Here is an 8,550-nt window from a genome sequence, read left to right on the forward strand (position 1 = left end):
AACGCTTGGGAGATAACACAGGGAAGTCATGTGATGTTAAAACAGCAATAAAGAAGTATATTTTCACCTTAATAATTTGAAATGGGGTTCCTCTTAGTAATCTTGATGGCTAACCTTCTCATATCACCAAGTCCGCTGCTGACAATCTTAGGGTAAAATTTTCCTTTTCTAAATTTTAAAAGCAAATCTCTTTCACATCATACAAGCCATCATCTCCTCAGAGCAGACTCCTCACATTTACCATTTGAAGTGAGAGGGTGAAGTTCTGGCTCCAAGTACTATCACTCCAAGTCATATATTATCTTCTGTAGTTGACAACCCATCTCAATGGCTATTAGGGGCAAATTTAATCACTTCTGATCTGTTTAGGCTCCACTTTTCCCATCTGGCCCAGGAGAACATCTTTCTACCCTTCCCTTAGTAGTTACCCTGAAGAAAGGGAAGCCATATCAAAGCACCCTAGCAGAGAGGGATGTACTTCGTAATGGACAGAAGCTCTATAAAGACAGCCCCTAAATGAAGAAGATTATGGTCCATATTTGTAGAAAATACTGTATTTCTCATTGTACTTCTCACTTGTGCTTGATTTCACAAGTTTTTTGTGTAAATATTTCTGTCTTTGTGTATTCACTAATATATACAAGTTAATTAAAGACACTGAAAAATCTATCCTGGTAATAAATGATCAGAAGAATCTAGTAAATGTTTTTTTTCTAACCTGTTTTCCACTGGAAGCCCTACATGTCACAACTGGCCTTTTTTCTCAGCTTTCACATTATTGCAACACAAAGAATTTTGATTTCAAGTGATAAAACAAATGCTGATAGAGGTAATTGCTCCAGATAGCTTTATATTTTTGCTGGGGTAGAAGGTAAAGACAAAAAAATAACCACAATATTTTGATTCTAAATTGCTCAAATAAAGCAAAAGACAAGGGCTGCTTATTAAACTGTTCTAAAACTAAGATTTCCACCACTGGAACACACAATACTTAGACTTGCATGTGCAACACTTGCTTCATGCACACTATCACAAAATTAAAGCAATATTAGAATAGATATATGAATTGTAGGCAAACAAAAATAAATGAATAAAGTATGTCAGAATGTAATTAGAAGTGTTTTAAATACTGAATAGTGATAGTGGGGGAACATCACTGAACTCAAGTTCTCTCTCCACACAAATATACTTCGAGGGGTTTTCTAGATACTGTCAGTCTCCATATGCTGTAATTTACAATGAGCACATGTAACTATTGTCTCTTATAGATAAAGGTAAGATATACAGGTATAGACGTATACCTGTTTGATCTAGTTTTCCTGATTCTACGGCCTATTTTTAATCTGTAAAACTATCTTGCCTGCAGTCTCATACACAAATTTATTTTCCTGAAGACCACAGTCAGTATTGCCAGAGAACAGCACGCTGCTGCTGTACCACTGCCAGGCCCAAAGCCACAGGAACAGCACTAGACCTCTGCTCTCTCACACAGGCCTGAATTTCTGAGGGGTAAATCACATTTATGTCCTCAAAAGTGTGATTCCCAGTTTGTCATGCCAGCCCTCTCTGTTCTTACTACCAATACTGTATGATGAATAAAGCATCAAATATTTTGTAATTTGCAATATTCTTTCCTGTGACAGTACAACCTATTATTTTTTTCTATCCTTCCTCCTCCTTGAGTCTCTGTTGTGAGCTCGGTTCCCACAGAGGGCATGGGAAGATACTCTTTTGGACTTGTGAGCATCTTGGGCTCCCCCAAGTGTATGCTGCGGTTCCTGTGTGAGTAGTGTGACTGAAATGGCTTATTTGTCCTTGTTCTTTCCTTAGCATTTAGGTTATGTCTCAGAGGGTGGGTTTTGTTTCCCTTCTCTCTCTGCATATTGTTTTCAGCCTATAGCAATCCATTACCAGCACAAATCTTTCTCCAGAGGTACACAAAGACAAGGCAGGTTTATTTTTTATATAAACTGCGACTGTTGCCAAAAGGACGAACATGTTCTATGTAGGCAGAATACCCATATTTCATTCTTGAATCAAAACTCAATCCATGCAACCGGGACCTTGAGACTACTTTTGGATTTTTTTCCCCGTGTTAGCTGAGACGTCCAGACAGCAAAACAGAGCGACTCTTGGTATTTCAGAGGGGCTTTGTAACACCAGGGGGCTCTGCTGTGTTACTAACAGGATCTTCTCAAGATGTTTATGAATATACACAAGAACTATCAAGAAATCTCTTACAGTACCCTACCTTTCTTCATAGAGCAAATAAACTAGTCAGTGACAGATGTTCAGCTATTCTAATAGAGACACAAATATTTTCCTTATTGAATGCAAGCAGGATAATATTTGTAGCTAAATAACTCATTATTAAGATTTCTCAGACTGACATTATTTTTCTTGTTATTCTCATTTATTACCACGTTAGTTTTGAATTATGAAAGACTACTTATCTTTCATCATTTCAGAAGTTTAGTCCAGGACTGAGAAAAACCCAGCAAATACTTTTTTAAGAGTACATGTACCTTCTGTCTTAGAGTCAATGAGCAGCACTTTGCAAGACCAGATCTCATTTAAAATGTGCTTCACACTAATTTAAAATAGAAAATAAGAAATTTATGCCATATCTCTATTTTATGAAAAGCTACACATGGCTTTTAAACTCCTTGTTCCTGATGGCTTCTCTTTTTTTGCTACTGTCACAACATGGCCCAGCTGAGACCTTTGTGTTCTTCAGGCCCCACACTGGCACTGCACACTGCAATGTTGTGGCATGCAACTAGTAATTTACAAGAAAAAAAAAATCTCAAAATATGTACCATTCACATATCTAATCCACACCTGATGTGGAGAGAGAAGCACTTCCTAAGTTTCATTTCTGCTCACCACAACAGACAGTTTGGAAACATTTTGGTCTCTGGCAGCAGTTCCCTGTGAGCTCTCCTGTGAGGACTGACAGCCACAGACTTCTCTGGAAACTGCCAACATGCAGCAAATTGAAAAAAAAATCCTAAAATGCTGTGCATCCATGTGTCAGAGAAGTTATAAAATGCATCCTGAATAAATAATAACCTCCTACTTAGTCAGCTATATTCAATGGGGAAGTTATTAATTATTAAGAATTATTAAGTTATATCTAAAACATGTGAGTATTCATACCAAGAACAGGATGTATCAGATTAAAACTTCAAATAATTTTTTAAGAAATTATAATATTTTCAATATTATCAAGAATGAAGTTGTAGCATTACGGTATTCAACTGGTAAGTGGAAAGTACTATATAAAAATAAATTCATTATGCAGACAAAGCTTTAATCCTATTTTCTATTATTCTGGTTTTGACAAATTCAGTAATTACAACAGTTTGCACTACTCATTACTACACTTCTCACCAGTAGATTTCCAGGTAGCTGTAATCTGAGTATCCTCCCAGTCTTTCAATAAGAAATCAAAGTTGTGTCTAACAAGTCCTTTGAGATCCCATTACTCTGAACATGGGCAAGAACAACATTTAAGCCATAGGAATGTCAGCTTTGCTCTCCAAGTACAGCCAAGTATTGAGAATTTCCCAACTACAAAGCATCTTGTTATTCAAAATGTGAATACGTGACTTTTGGTTTCAGGAAGCCAGCATTCAAGTTGACTTCCTGGGTCAAGTTCAGGTTTTGCTGATTAATACTTGCCTGTGAAAAAGATCATGCCACCCAGTCTAAGTCTGGTAGCTTCTACCAAAACAGTGTAGACAGGTATGATGTAGTTATGAACCAGCTGAAAGCATTACAGCATCACCAAGCTCCCCAGGTACCCACGGGCCACTCTTGCTCTGCAGTCACTGCAGCACATCCCAACCCCTGCAACTGAAGGTCACCTTCACTTGTCCACCACAATCCATGGTGACAGAGTCCAACCAAAGTGAAGCCCCTTCAGTAAACAACATTTTACATTTTCAAGAAGTCATATATTTTCTGTACCACTACTGTGATTCTTTCTCTAATCAGAAGGAAACACTTCAATTTCTAGCCCCCATATTTTAGTAAGGTTCTGCATTAGTAACGGGAATGAAAATTCCTTGACCTTTTCCATTCAATTGCTTGATTTTACTTGAATCTTAAAGCAAGTATGTCTAATACAGTGACCATGTCCATGTAATTTATAATAATGAGTTACATGTTGCTAAAACACTTTATGGGTTAAAACTTGGTGAGAAGATCCTGTAATGAAATAGAAACATAACCTACAAAAGGAGTCTTATGGCCTAAGTCAGCAATGCTTTTTTTTAAATAAAATATTTATTTGCTTTGTAAGGTAAGATAGCTTCAGATTAGATTTTTAAATTATTTGTTAGATTAGTTATTAGATTTTTCATTTATCAAATTTATTAATTTATTAATTCATTAAAATACCAGTAGTTTCAATTATTTCATTCCTGTAGCTGCTACCATTCCATAAAAAATGCTTCCAATGTTTTATTCTAACATATTTTCATGGGAAACTTTTTGTTAAAATCCACATTGTTCAGAACAGTTCCAGTTTCAAAAAATTTTCAACAATAACCTGATCAGTTTTATTTTAAAGATAATGTGTCTAAAAAATGCTTCACAAAGTGAAATCACATTCTCTTCATAGAGGACCTTTTCAATTATTTCTTATGAAGATAATTCAATGGACTATTTTACTTCTTTCATTTTAAGTTTGGTTTTGGATAGGCAGTTGAGCCTTTTTCTTTTTTCTTTTCTTTTTTCTTCAGCATGAGAGAAAGAGAGCTGGTAAACATTAAGATAGGAAGTCACTGAACTGGCACTTTTTCCACTAACTGCATTGAGCTTTGCACCAGATATTAAAGATTCATGTTCACTTTGAAGAACAGTAGGAACAGTAACTTCTCAGAGGAGGTTCCTTATATTCTGAGCTGCTACCATCAGCACTGTTCCACAGAAAATTACCATCCTCCACACACGTGTATCACAGAATACAGAAAGGGTGTGCAGTTTTTGCCTAAAAACCCATAGGCTTTGTAACATGGTTTCCATTTACTTAGTGTCCTCAAAGATCATTAACAACACTTGACCATTTTAAGGTATTAAGAGGAGTAGTTTTCTACCCAGTGCCTTAATTTACATGAAACTGCAGAAGACAAATTAATGCTTAGTTACCATCTGTTCCTAGTGTAATCATGGGGTTTAAACCACGTAACTATTCATGACAAAGAAGCTTGCTGAAGGTCTGCCAAAATGGAAACATGTGACTGCAGCTGTTAGTCTGTTTATCAAGGTTTGTTCTCAAACTCTGTCAACCTTTCTATGTATTTATGCATTAGCTGTTGTCCTGTATCTCCACCTCCGCACCATCAACACGGAAGTCATTATTTTAGTTAGTTATGACTGCAAGAAAACTATCCTATGTCTTTCTGACTTAAGACGGAATGCAATACGGGGACCAAGGAACTGCTCTTGGGAAGCAGTATTTGTCTGGCTTGTCTGAAACTCATGTTTATATAATTTGTGTAGGACACACAAACTGTTGATCAGGCATCTGATGACTACAAGAAATCCTGCCAAAGCCTGTATCCAACTCTGAAGGGTACAGCATGAGCTGTAATCACATGTGATATCTGCAGTTGAACTCGAGGCAGGGTGGAGAGGGAAAGGAAGACTTCCGTAAGTAAGTACAAAAAAGTTCTTCATCCCTAATAGGTCATGGCACAAGATTTTTACAAACATTCACTGAGTAATTTCACAGCTCAGGAAATTTTCCTCCTGTTATACATAGATGTGCCAGGCCACAATAAGTGGAAGTGACAGGCACAAAAACATGGTCATACTGACTTTAGAGTGAAATACTGAATCTCCTGAAATCATCAGGAGCTTTGTTGCTAATTTCAAAAGGCAAGAAAATAGGCACAACACTGCCTAAACATTGCAAACTCATCATACACTGTTCATTTTCCTGAAAGTATCTGGATTAAAAGAATGTTTAGAGATACATTTATCATAATTCAAGCAACATATACTTTTTCTCTAACACTTCATATTATATTGAATGTGGAAAGGCTCTCTTTTTTTTCATCCTATTTTTTTCCTGTATGTATTTCTAAACTTCTAAACTTAAGAAATTAATCAGACTATTGAATTTCAAGTTTGCATACATTCATTCAAATGTTGTACTGAAAACATATGTTTTGGCTTGTGCAACATGCCCTTTAAGATTATTATTATCCTTACTCCAAAGCTGCTGTGCTATGTTACATGCTAGCAAGCAGCATCACAGAATTTGCAAACAAGGTCTGAAGTCTTGCTCGGATTGTCAGATAGCAGCAGAAATGGAGATGTCAGGCATCCATACTTTTCCCTCTTGGGGGATCAATCAGAGATACTGTGGCAGTGCTGGCTGGAAACTTTCTGCTTCGCCAGCTGTTTCTGTGGCGGTGGGTTGGGGGTGGAACAGGAGTATGTGGACCAAGAGCAAAGGTTAATTTCTGTTCTTGCCCTAGCAAAGTTTGTGGTTCAAAAAAATCTTTCAGACTTCGATTTTTAAGAGGCTGGGTGGCATTTCAAGCTTGATTTCTAATGAACCCTAAAGAGCTCACTCAAATCAAGATGTCTGGGAGGTCTACTTGTATACACTGAATGTAAATATTAGAACTGAAAAGAAGTTGAACATTTCAGGTGACCTGACTAAAATTTGCTGCAACATCAGTTCTGATTTTGTTTTTCTGGTAAGTTTGACCTTGGAAGTCTCACCACAACTTGAAATCTTTTCTTCTGAACTACACTTTATCAAACCTGGAAAAAAGCCCACCATAACACTTTTGGTATTGTTGTTGTTGTTACTACTACTATTATTGTTATTATTATTTTTAAGCCAGATTCAGGTAACACTCAGCTTTCCATATACATGAATGACCACACCTTTAAAAGAAAAATATCAAAATATGCAGGCTTCAAAACCTGACATTTCAAAGGCTAAAAGGTTTAAAATAAAGAAAAAAGAAAAGAGAAAAAAAAAAAAAAAAAAAAAGAAAGTAAAGAAAAATAACCAAAACCCAAATCACACGGTTTAATGGAGATGCACACTGCAACATTCCGAAACAATTACTGAAGCTGCAAAAACAAAACAAACACAAAAAAATACCCCACTTTCTTCAAACTTGAATTTGTAACATTTTGTGCTCCACTGAGTCATTTTGTGAGAAGGATTTTGGAGGGAAGATAAGCAGGGCCGGGCAAGACTCCACTTAACCTTCACAAGCTAAGCAGTAAACAAAAAAATGCTTTCAGTACAATCAGTACCATGACTGGAAACTCACAAAATTTAATTCTCGAGTAAAACAAATTAGTTTTCTGCACCATCTCAAGATGGTCCCTTCAGCACAAAAACCTTCCCATATCTGTTATTTTGTTAACTATGAATGGACTAAAATTCTCAGGTAGCATTTATTTTAAAATTAGCCCAGAGCAAGAGCTAAAATCTTGTACTTGAAATAGAATAAGCACTGGAAAAAATTATTTATGAAACTAAACACTATGGCAAGTAGAAGCTCATCAGAAAGAATAATAAAGACAGGAATAAGACTTGAAATATAATTGCGTGGGATAAAATAAAATAAAAATAAAGTGTATAAGCATCTTGCCTTCTCTTCATCTACCAATGAAAGATACCAAAAACACACAGAAGAGAACTCAAGTTTTAAACCATCTAATTTAGGCACCTAAAAATAGGAAGCTGGCTTTCTGTAGTCTAAGTCAGTGGAGAAAGAGAAAGTAAAAAGAAGGTTCTACAAAACCAATTCACAAATAAGGCTGATTTACAGCCCAGGCTCTTACTCAGAGAGGTAACATTAGGTCATAGGAATATTCCTGAGTGAATGATCCCTTATTCCACTCTCTGAGCACAAACAAGGAGTCTCTTCTGGGCACCCAGGATGGGAAAACGGGCCTTCTCCTCCCCAGAGGCAGCAGGAAACAGACCATTTACCTCTCTCTCCCCTCAATTCTGTGGCTGTTGTATTACATGGCACGTCTCCAGTCATTTGCTATGAAAGCTCAGCTGAACCCGAGATATAAAAACATTTTCATCATCTGGAAACAATGAGGAAACTGTGAAAGAGGACCGACTTGTTCCTGCGGGGGGGAAGGATCAAGAGAAAATGCTCCACTGGCAGGCTGACAGCGTGAGGGATGAGGCTGCTGGCATTCAGCCTCGCTGCTTGGTCCCTACCCCTGACTCGCCCTTCCAGCAGCCCAGCAACAGGTCACCCACCCGCAGACCCACTGCTGCAGACTGACCCACACTCCGCATTTCTAACGCCCCCGCTCAGCTGGGAAACGAGAGCAGGAGGCTTTTTTGCCCCAACGGATACAGGAGAATCAGCGGGGACAATACAGCATTTCTCAAACCGAAGAGCAGAAAAACACATCCAGACAAAGGAAGCAGCTCTCTCCGCCGCGACGGCGAGCGGCGACACGACGGAACCCGCCCGCCGGGACTGCAGCCCCGGCCCCGCTCTGGGCCTTGCACCGAGGAGACGCGGCTTGGCCATTCCCTTAGGA

This window comes from Heliangelus exortis, chromosome 13 (assembly GCF_036169615.1).
Source record: "Heliangelus exortis chromosome 13, bHelExo1.hap1, whole genome shotgun sequence".
Lineage (NCBI taxonomy): Eukaryota > Metazoa > Chordata > Aves > Apodiformes > Trochilidae > Heliangelus > Heliangelus exortis.